Source organism: Vicugna pacos, chromosome 13, assembly GCF_048564905.1.
Source record: "Vicugna pacos chromosome 13, VicPac4, whole genome shotgun sequence".
NCBI lineage: Eukaryota > Metazoa > Chordata > Mammalia > Artiodactyla > Camelidae > Vicugna > Vicugna pacos.
In genome coordinates this window covers 29,757,231-29,782,160 of record NC_132999.1, presented here as the reverse complement: position 1 = coordinate 29,782,160, position 24,930 = coordinate 29,757,231, and the positions used below count along the sequence as shown (strand labels likewise).

Genomic DNA, 24,930 nt, shown 5'->3' with positions numbered 1-24,930 from the left:
TTCTTCCTAAACTAGTAACAGTATCTACCTTTTATACAACCAAGTCCTAAACTATATCTGGCTTTGGAGGAAGAAGGAAATAGAGAAGTATCCATTATGTTATATTATTTTTATATTATTTCTTTTTAATCCTCATAGCAATCTTTTGACATGGGTGGTATTGCTCTCACTTTACAAATGAGCAAATTGAAGACTCAGAGGTTTATTAATTTTATCAAGTTCCTTGGTGAGTGCTCTTTTCATTTTAGTCTTTCATTCAACAAATATGCCAGGCTGTGGAGATGCAGCTGAAACCCAGTCAGACATGTTCCTTGCCCTCATGAAGTGAATTTCTGGTGGAGTCTTTTTACTGAGTCTTTGAGCCATATTTCATATAGTAGTGGTATATATTTGCAGAATACTTTGTATGTTTCTGCATTTTAATCTAATTTTATGATTCTGTTTTGCAGTCTTGTGACCCAGTGGGTTAGATATTACTGATATTATTCCCATTTGAAAACTTACGGAAACTGAGACTTAGGGAAATTAAGGTCATATAGTCAGTAAATGGCTGAGTTAGTGCACAAAACCAGGTCATCTGACTCCAAGGATCCTGAACTTCTTCCATTATGCTACATTGTCTCACTGTTTCACCTGAAACTATAAGCGGAGATCACCAAGAGTGATATTCTGGAAAGTAACCAACCTAGATGCACTTAACAAAGCAGAGCTGTACCAGGCAGGACATGTGGGAAGAGAAATCAGGAGCCCCAAACAGCTGTGTCTGGTGTGCTGAAATGGATTCATTCTTAAATTACAGCATTAAAAAAGGAATGCTTTGGAGAGAGACTAAAACGTGAGAAATATTGTGCAGACATGGTCTCAGCAGCACCTAGATGGGCTCGATTGCACAGTAACTGCCAGGGGCATTTTTTTTTTCTAGAACAAAGACTTGAAACAGACAGTGATCCAAACAACACCAGACTCTGTACAGAGCTATCTGCAGCTGCAAATCAGAGTGTAATTTTTATATGAGGAGGAGATTGCTTGTTTTACGTTGATTACCTCAGCTACTTTAATGCAGGTATAGAGATAGCAATCTATTCAGTAAAAACATTTGAGTGCTTCCTCTGTGTAAAAGCTCTGTTAGGCATTGTGGGAGTGATACCAATGTAAGTATGACACCATCCTTGCCCACAAGGAGCTTGTAACCTAGTAAGGAGATTTTGCATTCATTCAAACAATACTTGTTCATCCAGAGTCTGTTATGTGTCAGACCCTATACCAGTTGTCTACGAGACAAGAGTGGATAAGATAGAAACTGTCCCTATGCCTTTAGCTTATACTTTCCATTGCTTGGAGAGTATTTCCTTATCTCCTTCCCCTCAGTCTAAGAAATCAGAAATCTTTTAAAGTAGAGAGCAGGACGTGAAATTCTCTTAGCAAAATAGCAGTCAGGACTGCTGTTCTTGTGACTTGGCTACAAATAGAACCTGATAGCTTATAGGTCAGCTTAGGTGTCATGCTTGAAAATACTTGCATCGTATTTAACAGACACATCATTCAGAAAAGTACAAACATCCCAACAGAAAAAATGGACAAAGTATTTGAACAGAAGATCATAGAATAGGAAATAAAAAAGGTAAAAATATATGTCAGGAGGTGGTTATAGCTCAGTGGTAGTAGTTCAATCCCCAGTACTTCTGTTAAAAAAAAAGTTGTCATTTAAAAAAAATTTCTTTGAATGTCAGTCTTACTAGTAATCAGAGAAATGATGATTAAATAATGAAATACTGTTTTTTACCTCTCTCATTGGCCAAAGTAAAAGTTAAGAGCAAATTTAAGTGATAATGATAGGAAAACTTTATTGAGTTATTTTCTCTGTGGTGGGCATGATAATCTTTATAACAATCCTAGTGAGGTAAATATTATTATTATTTCTGTTTTATTGATAAGGTGCTTGAGGCACAAGGATAGAGTAACTTGCCAAGGTCAAACATCTAGTACTTGTTGAGGCCAAATTTGAACTCAGACAACCTGTGTTTTTTTTTTGCTTTAAGAACCTGCATTTCTGATCACCAATGTAGTGCCCTTGTCTGGGTTGGTTACTGTTATGCTGTATACTCAGTCTCTAGAAGTGTCGACCACAAAAAAAAATTTAAATACTTGTTGAATGAATTCTTAAAATGAAAATCTATTAGGCACATCATTTTGGAGGATAATTTAACAGTATCCAAAAGGATACACGCTAATGACTCAGTAATTCCATTTCTTAATGTGTATCTTAAAAAGAGACATGTGTAAGGAGACATGTACATGGCAGCATTCTTGGTAATTGTGGAAAAATAGGGGAAAATGTAAATGCTCGTCAGTGCTATAAATAGCTGATAATATAACTAATATATGTTATGTGTCAGTTATACCTCAATTTAAAATTTAATCAAGTGATTTTTCAACTTGAAACTCTTTGTTTTCCATTGCACTAAAATAATATTAAAACTCCTTTATCAAAATAATCTGCAAAATGTATTAGGAATCTTAAAGCTCTATGTGATTAATAAATATAAATAACTAAACAGATTTTGATATAGGTACATTTTAGAATTCTGTATGCACAGTTAAAATAAATGAAGTATTTGATCTGGAAAGATATCTAAAATATATCATTGAATGAAAAAAGTAAGGTTTTCCTACCAAAGTAGATTCTAGATGATGAAAGAGTAAAACAACCAAAAATAACCATAAAAATAACAAAGAAAATATGGATGAATATTTTTATAATATTGCAATGAGAAAGGCTTTTCTAAGCATGATGTGAAATGTAAACCATGAAGGAGAAGATTGATGAATTTGATTACAGAAAAATGGATGACTTCCATGTAGGAAAAAAAGGACAAACATTAAACTGGGACAAAGATTCTAAACATGATATATAAAGGATATTTATAGGCAATTCGTAGAATGGCCAATAAAAATATGAATGCTAAGTAGGTGTTCAGCCTTTACTCATAATTAAAAATACAAAATAGAATATCAGGTTCCATTTCGTACCTGTGAGATTGGCAAACATTGATAATACTCAGTAATGACAAGAGCTTATAGAAAAAAAACTTTTATATACTTTTGTAGGAAATATAAGCTCAGCATGTTTGGTGGAAATTTTGGCACCATTTATTAAATTTAAAATGTATACTGCTTTTGTCTTAAATTCCACATTTTGGGATTTATTGTATATTAAAGTATACAGATATCTGTACAGAGATATTCATTATATTGTGTATAGGTATAAAAATAAAGAGACATCTAGATGTCCACTGATAGGAATCCTTAAATTGTAAGACATCCTTATAATGGAATGCTATTCAGCTATTTTAAAAGATAATGGCAAATCTAAGTGTATATATGCATGTCCCATTTCACACTGCTTTGTGTAGTGCTGATAGATTATAATGCTACATTAAATAACATGTATGAATATACTATAACAGTAGGCATGTATATATTTTAAAAATCCGTTATAGTAACCTGTTGGTCTATGTCTCTTCCCTTGCTCTGTTCTCAGTACTATTATCTACAGTGGGAGCATTAATAAATTCATATATACTATAGTCTAGTGTTCAGATGTTATTAAACAAGAGTTTCTTTTTCTCTTTCTTTTATTAGCAAAAGATTAAGGACAACTTCTAGCTGATGGGAGCATTTTTATGCTACAAGTACTTCTGAATGCCAAACAGTAGAAGTGAAGGAGGAATGTTGTTTCTAAATATATACATACCTAGTGGTTAAGAGTTTGAGATATGAAACCAGATTGCCTGGGTTCAAATCTTGGCTCAGCTTACTGTATGTGACTTTGTGCAAGCTACTTAGCTTGTTTTGCCTCCATTTCCCCATTCATCTGACAAATATTTGTGTGCTTACCATATGCCAAACACTATTCTGGATGCCAGTGATTAAAAAAGGGAGGATTAAGACAAAATCTCTGCCTTCTTGTAGTATATGTACATTCTAGAGGGCTTACTTCTAGACCTATTATTTAGGGCTGTTAAGAGGATTAAGGGTTTAATACCTATATCGCCCTTGGAAAGATGTCTGGTACATAGTAAGTGGTATGTAGTAAGTGGGCAATAAATATTACTATTATTCTTCCTTCCCAGATAAATAGACACACAGTGTGATTTGTTAACTATTTTATGGAAGTTTTTTGGGAAATACGATGACATTCAAGGATATATGAAACAATCTATTTCAGTATATTCTTAACATTTGTCCACATTCTAGGTGCTCTCATATACTCTGTCACTGAACTCTAGTTTGGCAGATTGTACTGTACACTGTCTGAACCTTACCCTACCATGCTGCAAAAGTTCTCAGCCAGTGAGTGTTCTGCCACCCTACTTTGAATGTGTTAGATGTTGAAGTGCAAAGTTTACAGTGGTTTTAAGGAGTCTTGATGGAAATGCTAGAGAAACCAAGAGGGTAAAGATCAAAAAGTATTAAGATTGGTAAATTGAAGGTCATCATAAACATCGGTGAAGCCTGGGAGAATTGACTGATAAATGTATAGCATTTAATAGGAGAAATTTATTGTTGTAGTTACATTTATTAATTTGTGAATTTACAAAATCTCAGCACATATTTATAGAGCAAATATTTATTTACGGCCTGCCAAATGCTATGTTAAGTGTGCCGATTCTTTGGTGAGCAAAGTAGTCATGGAACCTGTCCTCACAAAGGTGATATTTCACAATGTTACAAAATAATTATATGGTTGTAAGAGAACTATGCAGGAAGTCTAGTCTGAGGGGGTCAAAGGAGGTCTTCCTTGAGGAATTGAGATTTAATCTGAGACCTGAAGATTGAGTGAGTTTGTTATTAGCCAAGAGGAGGAAGTTGGAAGAAAAGAGTAGGAAACAATGCAAGGAGGAGGAACAGCATGGAGAAGAACATGATACTCTTGAGGAATGGGTGTCAGTGTGGATGGAGAGAAGTAAATGAAGAGAAAGTAGAAAAGAATAAACTGGAGAGTACTTAGGTAGGGGTTAAATTATGTAGGACATTATAAGGTCAGAGTAAGGAGTTTTGTTTTTGTTTTACATCTTTAAACCATTTTATTTTCTCAAGTGAAAGGTTCATCTCAACATTCTTTCAGTTTTCTTTAAGATTACTAATACATTTTGCAGATTATTTTGATAAAGGAGTTTTAATGTTATTTTAAGTGCAATGGAAAACAATTGAAGAGTTTCAAGTTGAAAAATCACTTGATTAAATTTTAAATTGAGGTATAATTGACATAACATTAGTTTCGGATATACAGCATCATGATTTGATATTTGTATATACTCTTGTTAATTGATCATCATAATAATTCTAGTTAATATTTATCACCATTCACAGTTAGAAAAGTTTTTTTTCTTTTGATTAAGGACTTTTAAGATCTACTCTCAACAATTTTCAAATATGCAGTACAGTATTATTAACTATAGTAATTATGCTGTACACTGGATCCCATGACTTATTTATTCTATAGCTGGAAGTTTGTACCTTTTGAACCCTTCACCCATTTCACTATTCTCCTCCTGCCTGTGGCAACCACCATTTTGCTCTCTGTATCTGTGAGCTTGTTTTTTTTGTTTTGTTTCATCTTTTAAATTCTGCATACAAATGAGACCATACAGTATTTGTTTTTGTCTAATTTATTTCACTTAGCATAATGCCCTCAAAGTCCATGCATGTTGTTGCAAATAGCAAGCTTTCATTCTTTTTATGGCTGTATAATATTCCATTGTCAATATATACCACATCTTTGTCTGTTAATCTACTTATGGACACTTAGGTTGTTTCTGTATCTTGGCTATTGTAAATAATACTGCAGTGCACATGAAGGGTGCAGATATCTTTTTGAGTTAATGGTTTTTTCCTTCAGATAAATACCCAGTAGTGGAATTGCTGGATAATATGGTAGTTGAGCCTTTTTTTTTAAATTGAGATATAATTAACATACATCAGTATATTAGTTTCAGGTATACAGCATAATGATTTGATATTTATATTTATTGTGAAATGATCACCACAGTAAGTCTAGTTAACTGTTACCATGTGTAATTACAGATTTTTTCTTGTAATGAAAACTTTTAAGATTTACATGTAGTTACTTTCAAATATGCAATAAAAGTATTAACTACAGTTACCATGTTGTACTTTATATTCCTGTGACTTACTTATTTTGTTACTGGAAGTTTGTGCCTTTTGACTTCCTCACATCAGGCTAATAAACTGGTCAAGTTGATTGGTTTGCCCAGAACACAGTGTTTTATCTTGCAATAAAAATTTATCTGTGTATACGGGGTGAGATGCAAGCGTTTGCAAAGAGAATCCAGTAGATATATGCTACCTAGAAACTAAAGATACGGACTTTGGCTAATATGGTGTTAATGGTTCCAATAATGGACAAACAATGAATTTGCTACTTTCAGGATGTATATCTGAATAGTTTCTGGCCCTATACCATACATACATGAATTTGTTTTTATGGTCTTGAATCTTATTACTCTAGACTTGAGAATTATGCATTTTACCTGTTTTAGTGCCAATCTCAAATCAGTTGCTGTTCTAGAGGTTTTGGTGCATATGTATATTTGATACATTTGTTACCACATTTCCCAATATTTGTTAAACTGTGCTTTTTTCCAGTTTGTATTAGGTTAAAGGAACTACCTGGTTCCAATAGCTCTTAAGCAAGAATTCAGTGTTTGTGAAAGATGCCAGATTGATATCCTGGAAATTGAAGCCCCGTGTGAATGTGGGGTAGCAACAAAGTCAACTTCCCACATCTTGCTCTCTAATGTATTTTGGTCTTGACCTGCAGGAATGAAGTTCTTCTCAAAGATTATCTTATTTCTTTTTTTACCACTTTGAGTGAGGTTGTTCATTATTCAGAGCATGTTTTTCTAGGATCAAATATACTTAGCCTCTTCAGATAGTTGAACAATCAGGTTACTTTTTTTGTTCCTGTATTTCTTTTCATTGTTTGGACTTGAATTGATCACTTAAGATCAGTGGCCCTAATGGATTACTAATTGTATAAACAGACCAGTCTGCTGGTTGGTTTTATGGTTGAAATCATATTGTGCTTTTCTTTTGTACTTCTTTCACACAGATTGCTTTTTGATGATGAATAATAATAGCTACTACTTATTGAGCACTTACATATCGCACCTAAGGAAGGCACTTTATATAAACACATTCTTCTTCATTATTGAAACTGTCCTGCAAAGTATAGTGTTCATACACATTATAAAGAAACTGAGACTTAGAAAGTTTAAGTAATTTGCTCAAAGCAGCGACACCTGTTAAATGCTAGAGCATGAATTCAAACTTGGATTTGACAGAATTCTGTGCTAGTGTTCTTTCATCAGACTCCACGTACTACTTGTACAAAATGTCCATTTAGATTAAATATCAGAGAAGCAAGTCTATTACATATTGGTCATGGTTGATTTGAAATTTTGGTCCCAGTTTTTCTGGATATTCCAATGTTGTATTTATAGATACCCTTGGATCACACTTCCTTTCTTTAAAGATAAATCAACAAACTAATAGAAACTGTTTGAAGAGTTGTAATTAAGATAGAAGGCCCTGATAAAACATGGTTTAAGCTTGAATTGTTCTCAGTATGCAAACAAATAATCATACATTGGCATTAATAAACTTTGAAATAGTAAGTACATTAGAATCTTAGTCTCAGCATGACTCTTGGGATATTTTCTATGAAAAATTTTTCTAGGTGGAAGTACTTTGAAAGTTAGACCTTTAGTTATTTTACTTTGGATCACAAGTGGTTAGTGAGCACTTACTCTGTGCCAAACATTGTGCTATATACAGGATATAGTGAGCAATAAGACAGAAGCAGTCCCTATTCTCGAAAACCTCAATAGCCTGGAAAGGGGAGACAGACAGTTTAAAAAGTTCATAATTCAGTTGATAGAGGAAATAAAAGACATATGAGAACAAAGGAGCACCTATCGCAGACCTAGCTCAGAAGGGCTTCATGGAAGATATGGTGTGTAAGGTAGGAGAAATAGTAAGAATTAGTCGAGTAACAGTGGCAGGGGCAGAGTATTCCAGGCTTAAATAATAATGTGTGAAGGCTTGTTTTTTTCCCCAACAGTTTTGTTGAGATACAATTCACATATCATACAACTCATTCCATGGTTTTCAGTGTATTCACAGAGTTGTGCAATCGTCACCACTGTCTAATTCCAGAACATTTTCATCACCCCCAAAAGAAACACCATACCCATTAGCACCATACCCTATTCCCTCCTCTCCCTGGTTCCTGGCAACCATGAATCTATTTTCTGTCTCTAAGGATTTCCCTATTCTGGACATTTCATATAAAAAGAATTACACAGTATGTGGTCTTTTGTGACTGGCTTATTTCACTTAGCATAATGTTTTTAGGGTTCATCTATATTGTAGTATGTATCAGTATGAAGACCTGTTTGAGGAATGATAATGAGCAGTATCAAGACTTGAAAGTTCAGTTGATCAGGATGATCAGTGCATAGAGCAAGAATTTGAGAATAAAGAGGTATCGTACTAGACAGGTAAGCAGAAACCAAATCAGACAAAGCTGTGTTATAGAGGTATGGACTTTATTCCAATGGCAATAGGATGCCATTAAATGGTGTTAGGTATGAAAATAATATAATCAGATTTGTGTTTCATATTTGTGTAGAGAGTAGACTAGATGGACACAATACTGGGGGCAGAGAGATTAGTGAAGATTCTTGCAAAAATCTGGGCAACAGAAAGATGTCAGTGGTGTGGAATATGGCACTGGGAATGGAGAGTAGTGGATGGATATGAGAAATTTAAAAGGTAAGACTGGGGAGAAAAAGGTAAGATTGGCAGTAGTTGGTGTTAGAATGAATATAGAGGTGGGGGAGAAGGAGAGGTAGTATCTAGAATGGTGCTTAAGTTTTTCGTTTGTTAAGCCAGGTGGATTATGATGCACAGACTAATTAAGGAACTGGCTAGATAGACGAAGTCTCGGGGTACTGACCTTTAAGGAGTACTGAATTGGCACTGGAAAATTAATGAGATGAAAAAATGCACTCACCAGAACTCACTTCTTATCAGTAGAGTACTACATGTTGTTTGGAAGAAAACGTTAGTAAGCTTCTAGAGAAGGAGGTAAGACCCCCTCCCTCCTAGTCTTAGAAGTTACGTAGTGTCACTGCTGTTCTGCTCTGTTAGTTGAAGTAGTCTTCAAGTTTTGTCCAAATAAGGAGGAAGGGGGCCTAGATTTTACCACTCTTGTAAGAAGATCATGTGGGATGGGAGATACTGTAGCAGCCATCTTTGGAAATATAATCTGCCACACCTACCTTGAGAGCCCTGCCTAGGCTAGGATAGGAAACCAGGAAAGAGTCCTTTGGAATTTTGAATGCAGTTTTATACATACTGAGTTTAATTCCTTGTCAGACTCCCTGGTGGAAATGCTACTAAAAAGTTTGGTTACTTAACAGATACCGAATTTGTTCTGTGGTAAGTTGTATTAATCAGAGCCAAGATAGGAAACATTATTTAACTGAGTTTATTCTCCTCATTTTTTTTTTCTTTTTAACCTATGGCCAGGATTTTAGAAATTATTACCTTTATAATAAATCTCCTTTTTTGTAAACATGTCCACTTCAAAGATTGCTGTAAATTGCTTATATTTTATATTTTTAACATCTTTATTCCTGTCATTTTTCCTTATAGTTTACTTTTTTTTTTAAAGATCTGGATTTCTTTATTTTAGATGATTCTTCTTTCACTTTCTCCATATTATAATGAAAGTTTTAATCTTCTGTTATACATCCCAGGGAGATAATCTTTTAAAACTTTTGTCTTTCCTATTTTGTTCATTCTTCAGTTTTCATATTTGAAAGTAAAAGTGTAAGTAGCTTGGGTTTCTATTAATTGAAATTCAAGTATCTTCAATCCTCTTTCCCTTTACTAACCAATAATATATATTCATCCTAAAAAAAATTAGGTCTAAATAATAAATAAAATGTAAATCACCCAAACATTATTGAGATTATTATATTTTGGTGTATATATTTCTTAAGACTTCACAGTTTTCTGCAGATATTGAGTCTCACCATTTATACCATTTTGTAAATTGATTCTTTCATTTAGCATTTAGATTTTTCCCAGTATTTATTATTTTAAACATTAAGAAACTCACAGATATAGAGAACAAATTAGTGGTAACCAATGGGGGAGATAAACAAACTAGTGGTTACAGGGTGCAATATAGGGATAGAGGAGTGGGAGGTACAAATTATTGGGTGTAAGATAGGCTCAAGGATGTATGGAAAAACACAGAATGTAGCCAATATTTTGTAATAACTAAGTGGAAAGTAACCTTTAAAATTGTATAAAAATTAAAAAATAAATCTCTAGAAGGGTAATATGTCAAAAGGCCTGTGTTTATATAATAACAACATTTTCCAGTTACTTAAATCCTTGTCACTTTTTCTCTCTTCCCTAGAGAATTTCTGTCTTTTGTTTCTCTCTTGCATTTACTTACATACCCTCTCTCATACAGTAAACACACGCACACACATTGACATTTATTTTTTAGAGAGGAAGACATCTTCATCATGAGGTTGATTACTTAAATGTGAACTTTGTTAGTTCAATTCGATTTACTTCTTCATAAGACATTTGTTGAACACTGTGTGCTATGCCCTGGGTTACAGAGAATGAAGACAGAGCCCTGTTCTCGGGGAACTCACAGTCCAGTGGGGAAGGTAGACAGGATAACCCACAATGTAAATTCATTTGTGAATTAGTGGAGACATGCGTGATGGGAGCACAGGGTGACTTTTCTAAAACATTCTGTAGAGAATCAGGGAGGGCTTTCTAGCTTGAGCTGAGAATGAGTTGAACCTTAGTAACGTTAAGTTAGACAAATAAGGAGTAGTCCAACATGGGCACAGAACGTGCAGTGATAGAGCAGCATGTTAGAGTATCTCACAAAAAATACTGGTAGTTTGATATGATGGGAGCTTAGGGAAGTAGTGGGAGAACAGGTTGGAAAAGAGGCAGAGACCAAGTCCTGAAGGGATGTCTATGCCTTGCTAACAAAACTACACACTTTGGGGGAAGGGTGGAAGGGGGCCCATTCACTTAGCTAGAAAAGCAGTCAGTCTGGGTAGAATATGTTTGGAACAAATGAGGAGCCATCATTGTGACGTCCAGAGACATGTCCATTAAGTAAGTGAACTAGGGAGCTATTTAAGATTTTTAAGCAGAAGAATAACATAATCTGATTTTCTTTTAAAAAGCTATTTTGATAAGATTATGAAAGGATATGTTTTCTAGAAAAATGAAGATAATGTCATTAGTTTGGGAACTATGTTGATCCAGTCTAGGTGAGAACTGATGGGGGCCTAAACTGAGGGTGAAATTAGGAGCTGTTTGTTTAGAATCCTTGTTATATGCTATACTTAATTAAATCATCCCATATATATATTTTTTATGCCTATACTGTACTGAGTTCTTGGGATAAAAAAGATGAATAAAATAGGCTTCCTGATTTGAGTGACTTACTGTTTAGTGGGGGTGCAACAGATTTGTAAAGAGAGAAATTACCATGTAATGTGAAAAGTGTTATTGACGTAAATGTATTATGAGAATATAGCGAATTGAGTGATTATTAATTTCACATTGGGAGGTAACATTGAATGGAATACTGAAGGAGTTCTGTAAAATTCTTTTTTTTTTCCTATGTGTCTGCAACTGTATTTAAGGCATATTATAGTGTGTTTTATGCTGTGTATCTACCTGTTTATTGAACTCCTTTTGTTCCTTTCAAAAAGCAATTCCATGATGCCAAAAGTCAGTGGAAAGGCCATTAACATAAAGTACCCATTCTGGGGTAAAAAGTACTAGATAATTTGATTCTTCTCTAGAAAGTACGTTCTGTGTGAGGCTAGGCACTACCTGTTGCCTGTCTGTTTCTCTATCTCTTCTTCTCTTTGTTTTTCTAAACTATATCTTTATTTATGTATTAGGACAATAGCAACTTTGAGGCTGTCTTCAAGAAAGAATGCAATATTTCATTATGTGTCAGTTCTCAAAGATAAGAATGGAATCTTATGGATTGACCCCCCCCACACACACACATACTCCTTTATTTTCTTTCTTCCTGTAAATCCCACTAAAATGATCAGAAAAAACAATGGAAGAGGAGATAAGAGTGGGTGAGAAATTTCAACCAATGGAAATAGTAAAGAAAGATTTTAGAATGAAGAAGCTATAAATTACTTGCCTGCAGAGGGAGATGTGATTAAAAACAAGTCTGTACTCCCACAGAACCTTAGAAAGACTTGTGATGTGAAGGCTCTAAGGATCTCTAAAGGCTTAGGTGAGGTGTGGTGTTGAAAACAAATTGGTTGGAAGTCTGTGCAATGAATGGTTAGTTTTATAGGTATTCTACCTAATTTTAAGTAGTTAAGTAACTTTCCTCCTTGTCCCCAGGAGACTAAAGTTTATTGTCTGGAAGAATTGAATTATGAAAGCCTTGAATTTAGGGATTCCAGCAAATCAGAAGGTGATGGTGAGGTACCGGATTGATGGTAGATTAACTAAGAAAAATATAGTGTGAAGTTGTAAATATAAAGTTGAGAGGAGTCACCGTCTTGTGTGATTTTCCTTTAGCCACATGTAAGCACTTAAGCTACTTAGGGGAATGTATGGCATATGTAGACAGTTGGATATAATCAGGCTTGAGGCTTTGCCAGTTGAGACTAGAAGCTCAAAGTTATCTCATTACAGAAGAAGAACCTATGATATTTGAGACAGTTACATAATAATATTAAACTTCCCTCACACATTAAAATAGACACACACCACATACACAGGATTTTACTTTGAATCTATAGTTAATTTTATTTGTTTAAAAAATTTTTTTATTTGTTTACAAAAATTCAATTAGTTACATATCAGTTACTTACTTTTGCCTCATCCTCATGCTGACCTTTGATCTACCACATACAGCCCTTTCATATGATATGATTTTAATCCTTTATCTAATAGATTTAAGTCTATTTCTTAGCATTGACAGCTCTTTGCACTCAGAGTATATAGCATATACATATTTTTTCAAGTTCTCAAGATAGGAAAATCTTTTATCAGTGATTTTCATTCTATATTTTTTGTTGTTTTCTGGAAACTTGAATTTCCAGCCTTTTAGAATAATCTTTTATTTATTTATTTGTTTATTTTTTAGTAGTCACATCAGTTTCACATCAGATAATAGAATTAAATTTGTTGTAATGTCAGGAAAATTTCTTTTAGTTCCTCAGTTTATCTTTAAAATTAAGTTATGTTCATTAGATCATCTTTAAGATACTTTCCTGTTTTGAAAATGCTATGAATTATAGGTTAGATATTTTATACAGATAATATAAAATTTTAGTTTTATTCTAATTAGTTGCAACTAGTAATCTATTGCTTCTAAGTAGTGGAGGTCTGGAATCATAAGGGACTCCATTTAGAGGAAAAAATTGTTTTCCAACTGAAAAAAAAATCTCAGCAGGAAGCTTTTGAATCTCATTTTAAGAATTCTGTATGTATTAAAAAATCACTCTAACAGAGGACATTCTTCTGAAGCAGCAGTTTTGTTAGCTTTGGATTCTTGGCGGGCGTATTGAAATATAAATAAGTGGTATTTTTATGAATTAACATAGTTAAAGTCATTGGGTAGAAAATGCCTACCTTTGATCTTTTGCTTTGTATTATCCATTGAAAATAAGAAGTGTGCAGTGTAACAGCTCTTAACTGTTCATTGAAATGTTTACCTTTTGGCCTTCTTTGACAATGTAATGTGTCTGTTCCTGCATTCCATGCTGGCCAGGTCTTTGAATCTGAAGATGTAATTGTAATTTATCGTTTAAGCCCATTGCTTTTATTTGTCTGGCTATGACAGGTTTATATGAAGAAAATCAGGACTTACTGCTTTAGCATATCTAATGAGCAATGTGTTTTTTCTTTAGGATCAAATAGAGCATACTGAATCAGCAGGATTGACTCGTGGTGCAGCAAGCATCATGAGTAAGCACAGAGAAGTCTGTTCCTTATCACATGTGTAAGGGGAAAAAGGTAGGAAAACCAATGTTCTTATTTCTCTTAAGAGAGACTGAACTTCAGAAAACAAGTAGACCTATAGAAAATAATGCTCATGTATATATTTGATGCTTGCTTCATTTATAACATTGCCTCTTAAATCAGGAGTATAGTTTAACAAAAAAAGATTTGACTTAAGTCCAGAGCAAAATGATATTTTTAAATTACCTATTGAGTTATGTCAAAATGCTAATTTCTCTACCAGTGCTTGGCTTCTCCCTTTTAGAGTCAACTTCTGCCTTGAGCATAGAAAGGTAATTTCAGAATGAAAAAGAACATGGACTTGAGCAATATTGTTAAGAGAAAATAGTGCTATATCTACCCAATTAATGCCATTTATAGTTCTTGGTCAATCACACAAGAGATAAACAATTAAAGCAGATTTTGGGGTGGGGAGTGAGTTAGAAATACAGATTTAATTACATTGTTTTATTTTGTATTTTTAGTCTAGTTATGAAGAACAGTAATTTCCAGCAGAAAATTGGAAGTATTTTATTAATTCTTATAGAACAGGAATCATTAATCATTGGCTTTTTCCTGACTAGGATTCATCTTTGCTTTCTTTCAAGTCTTATGATTATTTAAGGAGTGGAAAATCGGTGGTGGGAGTGGAAGGTGTGTGGGTGAGATTGGTTTCAGAAATTAATTATGCCATTCACTAATGGAGTGTTGCATTTTCTGGCTGAATTCTCTGATTTTCCATGCGAACTTCAAAGATAAAGGCTTGGGTCTGACAGTGTATGGCAGGAGACTGAGTTCCTAAGGCACTTTGCAATAGTACCTTCTTCACCAAAACTTCCAGGTCTGCAGTTGGCAAGGTCTTTCTTTCTTTCTTTCTTTCTTTTTTTTTTTTAACTTTTTTTTTTGAGTTATAGTCATTTTACAATGTTGTGTCAAATTCCAGTGTAGAGCACAATTTTTCAGTTATACATGAACATATATATATATTCATTGTCACATTTTTTTTCGCTATGAGCTACCATAAGATCTTGTATGTATTTCCCTGTGTTATACAATATAATCTTGTTTATCTATTCTACATTTTGAAATTTCAGTCTGTCCCTTCCCACCCCCCGCCCCCTTGGCAACCGCAACTTTGTATTCTATGAGTCTGTTTCTGTTTTGTACTTATGTTTTGTTTTGTTTTTGTTTTTGTTTTTTTAGATTCCACATATGAGTCATCTCATATGGTATTTTTCTTTCTCTTTCTGGCAGGCAAGGTATTTCTTGTCCTCTAACTTTCTCACTTGTTAGCGTGAGAAAAGAGTGCCCTTCTCTGCCTTCACCTGGCAAAATCTTATTCTTCAGGAATCTCCTCTTTAGGAAGTTTTCAGCCCACTGCAAAGACTATTGATAATAATAACTAATAATTTATCAACAATAATAAAATTTTGGAATATTTGTTACATTAGCCCACACTACCCCAAGTAACATACCCTTGCCTCAGTCTGATTTGGATTCACCTCTTCTTTGGCTTCATAGTACCCAGTTATAGTCATTTTACATATCAATTAGTACATTTATCAATTAGTACATACCACGATATTTAATATTTTAAGTTTACTCATCCATTTCCTATGAAATATTGGTCACCTTAGGCCAAGGACTTTGTCTTACTTGTCATTGTAACCTAATGACTAAGACAGTGCCTGGTATATAGTAGATGCTCAGTAGTGTTTAATGCATGAATGTACACATGTTCATTGTGATTGGTATACAGCATATAGAAGTAACAGAGAAGGTGACATAGGAGCAGTCAGATAAGTGCTGTAAAAGTGGAACCCCTAAGACTAGGATTCAAGAGAGTGTCCATTGGGATTTGCAGTACTAACTACTATATATAAAATAGATAAAAACAAGGTCCTACTGTATAGTACAGGGAACCATATTCAGTACTTTGTAAAAGTCTATAATGAAAAGGAATATATATATATATATATATTATATATTATATATATATAAATAATATGTATACACAACTGAATCACTATGCTCTGCACTGGAAATTACATGAGTCTTCTCTGGATCCTAAGAGAAGATCTACATATACTGACATTTGGCAGTCTCCCAATGAAATAGCTGTGTTCCCACACAATCACCATGCAGTGGAAGCCTCCCAGTTGAGAAGCCACACATGCAGAGCTTCCGATTGACTTTTAGTACTTCATTTGTTCAATGTTAGACATTTGGGGAAAGCTTCCATGTGCAAGACAGAGACCAAAACACAGAAGAGGAACTTGGAGGAAGTAATTTTGGAAACAGAAGGAGGGCTGGGGGAAAAAAATGCCAAACCATACTGTAGGTAATTACATCGGAGAGGTGAGAAATTATATTCATGAAATATGATCAAGATGTCATAAAAATGATCAGAAAAAGAAAGTGCTCTGGAAATTAAAAATATGATAGGCAGTTTTGGTGCATTCAAAAATTTTTTTAAACTACCTCAAATTTATAGAAAATTTGCAAGTATAGTATAAAACTTTTTTCTCTGAACCATTGGAGAGTAAGTTGCTAGCTGCATGCTCCACCACCAAACAAGGACATATCTCCTACATAACCACAGTACAGCCATCAAATCAGGGAATTAACATTGATGTATTACCACTATCTAATTCTCAGACCTTATTCAGAGTTTGCCAGTTGTACTAATAATGTCCTTTATAGCAAGAGGATTGAATTTAGAATCACATGTTGTGTTTAGTTTTCATGTATCTGTAGTCTGCTTCTGTCTGGAACAGTTCTGCCCTCTGACTTTGTTTTAAAAACATTAATTAATTAATCTATCTATTTATCTATTTATTTTAAACAGTGCTGCTATGAACATTGGTGTGCATGTATCTTTTTGAATTAGAGTTTTCTCTGGATATTTGCCCAGGAGTGGGATTGCTAGATCATATGACAACTCTATTTTCAGTTTTTAAAGGAAACTCCATACTGTTTTTCATAGAGCTGCACCAATTTACTTTCCCAGCAACAGTGTAGAAGTCTCTCCTTTTCTCCATACCCTCTCTAGCATTTATTATTTGTAGACTTTTTGATATTGTTTTGCCCAGTTTTTAATTTTTTTATATTGAGTTGTATGAGCTATTTATATATTATGGATATTAACCCCATATTGGACATATCATTTGCAAATGTGGAAATTTTAACAGTATTAATTCTTCAGCCCATGAACACAGGTTATCTTTCCAGTTCTTTGTATCATCTTCAATTTCCTTCATCAGTATTTTATACTTTTCAAAGTACAGGTCTTTTATGCCTTGGTTAGATTTATTCCTGGGTATTTTATTCTTTGTATGTGAGTTTAAACAAGATTGTTTTCCTGCTTTCTCTTTCTGATAGTAGTATGTAGAAAAGCAGCAGATTTCTGTGTATTAATCTTATATCCTGCAACTTTACTAAATTCATTTGTTCTAATAGTTTTTTTGATGAAGATTTTAGGGTTTTCTATATATATTATCATGTCATCTGCAAATAGTGACAGTTTTACTTCATCCCTTCCAATTTGGATGCCTTTTATTTGTCTTGTCTGATTGCTAAGGCTAGGATTTCTTACTATTTTAAATAGAAGTGGGAGAGTGGGCACCTTTGTCCTGTTCCTGATTTTAGAGGAAAGAATTTCAGTTTTTTATCATTGATATGATGTTAGCTGTGGGTTTGTCATAAATGGCCTTTATTATGTTGAGATATGTTTCCTCTATACCAGCTTTGATGGGAGTTTTTATCATAAATGGGTGTTCAACTTTGTCAGGTGTTTTTTCTGCATCTCTTGAGATGATCTTGTGATTTTTTTTCCCTTCCTTTTGTGAATGTGGTGTATTACATTGATTGATTTGTGAATGTTGAACCATCCTTACATCCCTGCAATAAATCCCACTTGATGATGGTGTATGATCCTTTTTATATATTGTTGAATTTGGTTTGCTAATATTTTATTGAGGATTTTTGCATCTGTGTTTATCAGAGATACTGGCCTGTAATTTTCTTTTTCTGTAGTGTCTTTGGTTTTGGTATCAGGGATAAATTGGGAGTATGGGATAAACAGATGCACACTGCCATATATAAAAGATAAACAGCAAGTTCCTACTGTATGGCACAGGGAGCTATATTCAATATCTTGTAATAACATGTAATGGAAAAGAGTTGAAAATAAAGAATTTAGATACACACACATATGTATAACTGAATCACTTTGCTGTACACCTGAAACTAACACAATGCTGTGAATCAGCTGTACTTCAATAAATTTTTTTAAAAAATAAAAAAGGTAATTATTGATAAGTATATACTTCTTGCCATTATATTGCTCATTTTCTGGTTATTATAGTTCTTCTCAGTTCATTTTTTCTTTTTTTAGTTTCTTCCCTTGTGGTTTGATGATTATTTCTTTAATGATATGCTTGTGTTCCTTCTTTTTAGTTTTTGTGTATCTATTGTACGTTTTTGTCTTATTACCATGGAGTTCATATATGTTGACCTTAACTATATCTACTTGCTTTAAACCGGTAAGTTCAAACACCTGCTAAAAGATCTACATTTTTTTCTCCCCTCCCTGACATTTTTTGGTTTTGAGTCATGTTGTTCTTCTTCATGTTTATCCCTTAACTGCTATTGTAGTTATAGTTGCTTTTATAAATTTTGTCTTTTAATCTTCATGCATGCTTATGTAAATGGCTCATCCTCAGTTCCTACTATGTATTTGCCTTTCCTAGTGGGATTTTCCTTTTCCTGGAGATTGTTTCTTTTCCACTTATAGAAGACCCTTTCACATTTCTTTTAGGGTAGGTTTAATATTGATGAATTCTTTTAATTGTTGCTTTTCTGAGAAATTCTTTATCTCTTCTATTCTAAGAATAATATTTCTGGGTAAAGTGTCTTTGGCTGCAGTGTTAGGGCACTCTACCCAGAAAGCACCTTTCAGTGCTTTGAATGTATCATACTTCTGGCCTGCAAAGTTTCTGCAGAAAAATCGCTGATAGCTTTTTAGGGATTCCTTTGTATGTGACTTTTTCTCTCTTGCTGCCATTAGAGTTCTCTCTCTAACTTTTGCTATTTTAATTATGGTATGTCTTTTTGTTTGTTTGTTTGGGTTCATCTTATTTGAGACCCTCTGTGCTTCCTGCATGTGGATATCTGTTTCCTTCTTCAGGTTTGGGAGTTTTTCATCCATTATTTCATCAAATACATTTTTGATCACCTTCTCTTTCTCTTCTCCTTCTGGGACTCTTATAAATATGTGAATGTTATTATGCTGAATGTTATCCCAGAAATCTCTTCAACTGTTCTCATTTTTCTTTTTTTCATTTGATTTCCTTTTTGCTTTTCTCACTGAGCAATTTCTATTCTATCTTCCAGGTCACTTATACTTTCTTCTCTATCACTTGGTCTGTTGATCATTCCTTCTAGTGTGTAGTTTATTTCAGTTATTTAATTCTTTATTTCTGATTGGGTCTTATATTTTATGTTTCTAGTTTCTTATTAAAATTCTCACTGTGTTCATCTGTTCTTTTCCCTAATTCAATAAACATTTTTATTATCAATGGTTTGAATTCTTTATCTGAAATTGTTTATTTCTGTTTCATTACTTATTTTTTCATTGGTTTTATCTTGACCTTTCAATTGAGACCAGTTCCTTTGCCTTTTCATTTTGCTTTATTTTTTTTGCTTCTATGAATAGAGGTGAAGCAGTTATGTGTTGCAGTCTTAATAGGGTGTCTTTATGTGGGAGTGTCCCTCTACAGTCTGCGTGTGCCCAGTGCTTTTGGTGGAAGAGCAGAAGTTGACATGGACACAAGTCCAGCTATCTCCTTGGTAGGGTGTGGGGCAGGAGATGGAGGGGCTAGAACTGGGGCCAGGTGTGAAGTGGGACTTCCTCTCTGCTCGATGACTGTCACCGCCCTCTTGGGGTGGGGGTCTGATCCAAAGTTGCTGAAGCAGAACCCTATGGGTTGTGCCTACGCTGGCTCTGTTCCCTGTAAGTGTGTGCTTTTCCCTCTCCCAGCAGTGGCACCCTTGCTCCCATACTGGGATAGTGCTGAAGCAAGTGGGAACTGTGTCAGCCACAGACGGAGGTCCAAGCTGTCTCCAATGGGCTGCCTGTGCAAGTGCCATTAATTGTTTTCCTTGCTCTGCTCAGAAGCAACCTTGGGTTCCAAGTTCCCTTTGTCCTTCATAGCCAGTCACTCCCTTCAGCCTCTACTTTCCCTGCCCTGCTGTGGAGCCACACCACAGGACAGTTGGGGGCTGCATGGACTCTTGGTTATATCCGGGCATGAGCTGTGGTCGAGAGGTCGCTGTCAGAGTTCTGGGCTGCTTCTCATTTGCTCCCGGGGTACACACCAACAATAGCTGCCACTGCCCCACTCAGACTTGATCCTGGGACCAGGTCAACTCTGAGTCCTAGGGCGGACTTTTCTTCCCGGTTGTGGCAGCCCCAGATCTAGTGCCTTGTTGAGACGTGAAATAAGTGCTGGAGCATTCTCTTGGCCCAGGCTGGGTGTGCACCAAGGTGGTTTCGGGAAACCATCCAGTGTCCCATTCAGTTTCAGTCTGCCCTCTCCCCCTGTTCTGTGGTAAGCATGTTTCTCATGAAAGGAGTTCAGGCTTCCCACAGCCCTCCTATTAGTCCCACAGGCCCTCCCACCAGCTAAGGAGACTTGTCTTAATGGTATCGAACGCCAGGGCTGGTGCATCTCAAACTGCTTGCTCCCCAGGGAGGATCTCTGAGCCCATGTAATTCTCCTCCTCTTCTAAGTCTGTCCCCTCCCTCACACAGGTCCTGGCTTGATGACTTCTCTTCCCTTCTGTGATTCCATGTGGATCTTTCTTAACAGTCTTGGTTGTGCAAGAGTCTGTCTGCCAGTCTCATTAGTTTTCAGTGAGAATTGTTCCACATATAGATGTATTTTTGATGTGTTTGTTGGGGGAGGTGAACTGCACTGTCCTCCTACTTCACCATCTTAATCTCTCTTCAGTAAACTTTATTTTTTTACAGCAGTTTTAGGTTCACAGAAAAATTGAGCAGAAAGTACAGGGAGTTCCCATTTCTTCCTGTCCCACGCCATCCTCCCACTGCCTCCCCCAGTATGGACATCGCTGTGTCCCATTGCAATCTGTCAGGGAGCATGGATTCTTGCCTGTCTCTTTACTGTTGATGTTCACTTTGATCACTTGCATAAGGTGGCATCTGCCAGGCTTTGTCTCTGAATTGACTTTTTTTTTTTGTAATTAGCAAAGTACTTTTGTGGAGAGGAACTTCAAAACTAAGTAAATATCCCATTCTTATCACACTTGGAACTCATTTACTTATGTTTTAAAGATTCATGGCTTTCTTTTTTGTCAGTGGGTTATAATATTGCTACCATTATTTATTTTGATGCTCTGTTTGTCTCTGACTTGGTCTGTGGAAGCTCTTTCAAGCTGGTTTCTATGTTCTTTTGACATGTCTCCATCATTCTTGGGTATTTCCTTAGTTTCTCGCACACAGGATACTCAAGGCTCTTTTTAAAAATGGAAATATAATTCACATACCAAAAAATTTACCCTTTTAAAGTGTATGTGTGTATATATGTGTGTGTGTGTGTGTGTGTGTATGTATATACACACACCAGTGGTTTTTATATATTTACAGAGTTGTGCAGTCATCACTATCTAATTTCACATTTTTATCACCCCAAACAGAAATCTTGTATCTATCAACAGTCACTCCCCATTTCCCCCCAGTTCCTCCCAACTGTTAGGAACTCATTAATTTACTTTCTGTTTTTATGCCTATTCTGGGCATTTCATATAAATAGAATCATGTGATCTCTAGTTTTTTGTGTCTGCTGCTTTCAGTTATAGTATTTCCAAGATTCATCCATATTGTAGCATATAGCAGTATTTCATTTTAATTACCATATTTTATCCATATAGCATACTACATTTTGTTTATCCATTTATCAGTTGATAGATATTTGGGTTGTTTGTGCCTCTTGGCTGTTACGAATAATGCGTACATGAGCATTCAGAGATAAGTTTTTGTTTGAATATATGCGTTCATTTCTCTTGGGTATAAACCTAGGAGTGGAATAGTTATGCCATGTAGTAACTCTGTTTTAACTTTTTGAGGAACTGCCAAACTATTTTCTGAAGTTGCTACACCATTTTACTTTCCCCCCAGCAATGTGTGAGGCTTCTTATTTCTCTGCATCCTCTTCAAAGCTCTTATATTTTTTCTATTCCAGCTCTGGAATCAGCCATTTCTCCATGGAGCCCTGGTTCTTTTCAGTGAAGAATATTTAAAAATCAAATCTGGTGCTAGGTATACTCATTGCTACATGGAATTGAGGTAGCGATTTGCTGCTCCAAGATTCTTTGTGGATGGCGCTAGAGAATATATGTGTATAAACACACACACACACACACTTACATCTATGTTTATCACTGTAAGTATGTTTATTGAACACATAAGTATGTTTATTGCTGTAAGTATGTTTATTGAAGTCCGTGAGCTCAAACTGATACCTCAAATTCCCAATCAATACTGCAAGGCTCTTTCTAGTTTTCTCTTTTTCCACATTTTAACCCTCTTCTCTAACAGTGAGAAACCTTGCTCCCATTGCCCTTCATGTAGTTACTTATTTGATCCATCTTGCTACATGTGACCTATCTCCTGTCACTGTCTTCTTCCCTTGTTCCTTACCAGCGCAGGCTCTGGCCTGCCACTCTTAAATCTCTTCCTCATCCCTAGTGCACATGAACCCTTCTCACCCACTTGTGCTCTGACTCTCCCTGCCAGACCATCACCTTCATGTGGATGCCTTCCTCACTTCCCTTGGGCACGAACACCCCATGCTGGAGTGTCCTACATAGACAATTTTCTTCCCTCTGGGACTCTGACACATTATGCTCGGCCACCCCCACACAAGGTTGTCTGCTTCACGGCACTTGGACTCTGATGCCGACTCCTCTTTTACACCAATGCCCTCTTATCCTGCTCCCTGTTTATTCAATTTTTAATAACTTTTCCCTTTTATTTTTATTGTTTCAACTTTTTGAGGTAATTATAGATTCACAAGTAGTTGCAAAAATAGTGTAGAGAGTTTCTGTGTACCCTTTATTTACAGTTTTTCTCATTGGTTACATCTTACATAACTAGAGAAAATACAAAAACCAGAAAATTACTTTTATTTGCCCATGTATTGATAGATATTTGGGTTGTTTCCACCTTTTGGCTGTTGTAAATAAAGCTGCTGTGAGCATATTCATGGTGTGTATAGTTGTCTCCCGTTTATCACATATAGATCTGTGTAACCACCATTGCAGTTTAAGGTACCGTACGAGTCTGTCACCACAGAGATCTCCCTTGTGCCACTCTTTTATAGTCACAGGCATTCTACTCTCCCTACTGTGCCATGTTTAATGACTTTTTAAAATTAAAAACATTATTACAAGTCACAGAAAGAGCTGAGTAAACCAAGTTATGTTCATGAATTGGAAGACAGTATCATTAACAGTCCTGAGGGGCAGGTTAGGAACTCTCAGTTCTGAAGGTTGACTTTATTGGCACTGTATTCTGTCCTGAACCATTGCTGAATCTTGGGGCCACCTGGCCTTATACAGAGAGCCCAGTCTGGCCCCCTGTCATCCAGAAACTTCTAGACGTTTACAGCCAGTGTATTCTCATCCTCCTTGCTAACTTTCAGATCCCAGGCCTGAAGGTTGCTGTCTAGTTTTGTTAACCCCTGTGGACTGCCAGCCGTCAGTTCTCACTAATTACTGTGGCTTGATTTCTTCATGGTTAATGGCATCTGTATATTTCCCTTCCTTGTTTTTGAATTTGTATAAACTCTTTAAAAATAATTTATTTTTTCTATAATTTCTATATTCAAAGTAAGGTTCCCAGCACCAGCTCGGTATACATTTTTTTTCATTTCTTGAAAAATTTCAAGCCTCTAGAAAAGTTGAAAGAATAGTACAGTGAAGACCCTTATAGCCTTCACCAGATTCATCAATTTTTGCCGTTTTTGCCTCTCTTTTGAACACTTCTCTCCTTCCAGCACTCATTCACTTACATTCACATACTTTTTTTTTTAATCATTTAAAAGTTAGTTGCAGATGACAGAAGACTTCTTCCCTAAATAGTTCAGCGGGCATCTCCTAAGAGTAAGGACATTCTCCTACAAAATCAAAATACCACTATCATAGCCAAGAAAATGATTATTCATTGTATCACCTAATGTATAGTCCAAATTCCCCTGATTGTCCCCTGAATGTCTTTTGTTGTTGTTGTGTATGTATAGATGTGTATTTTCTTGGTCTAGGATCCAGCTATAGTATTCATGCATAGTATTTGGTTATTTAATCTCTTTAGTCTCCTTTAATTTAGAATCATCTTGTTTTTTATAACGCTGAATTTTTGGAAGAGTGCAGGATAGTTGTCTTATTGAATGCCTCACATCCTCGATTTGTCTAATTGTTTCTTCCTTATTCAATTCAGATTAAACAATTTGGGGATAAATATCTTGTAAGTGATGTTTTAAACTTCTCATTGCATCACATCAGGAGGTGCCTAATGGTCGTTTGTTAAACTTTTGACTATACGAAGTTTGATCATTTGATTTAGGTAGTGACCACCATATCTTTTCACTGTACACATACATTTTCTCCTTTGGAATTAATAAATCATCTTTGGAATGGTATTTTGAGGCACTGTGAGTGTTTTCTTCCCCACTAACCATTTACCTGAAGGTTTTAGCATCCATTTTGGATGCTTACCTGAATCAATAA

The 24,930-nt window shown here is 35.3% G+C and overlaps 1 protein-coding gene across 6 annotated transcripts in view; it reads left to right on the top strand.

Annotated features, from left to right (window-relative positions):
* Window positions 1-24,930, top strand: part of ZFYVE9 (zinc finger FYVE-type containing 9) — a 130,986-nt gene that overhangs the window by 25,263 nt on the left and 80,793 nt on the right. For 3 of the 6 annotated variants that reach the window (XR_012079106.1, XM_072974441.1, XM_072974437.1), the window contains exon 2: window positions 14,031-14,136. The exons of 1 other annotated variant lie outside the window; for it this stretch is intronic. The gene's annotated coding sequence lies outside the window, so the exon portion shown is untranslated. Of the gene's footprint in view, window positions 1-14,030; window positions 14,137-22,385; window positions 22,587-24,930 lie in introns of all 6 variants that reach the window. 2 more of the 6 variants (XM_072974439.1, XM_072974438.1) reach the window with 1 other exon arrangement.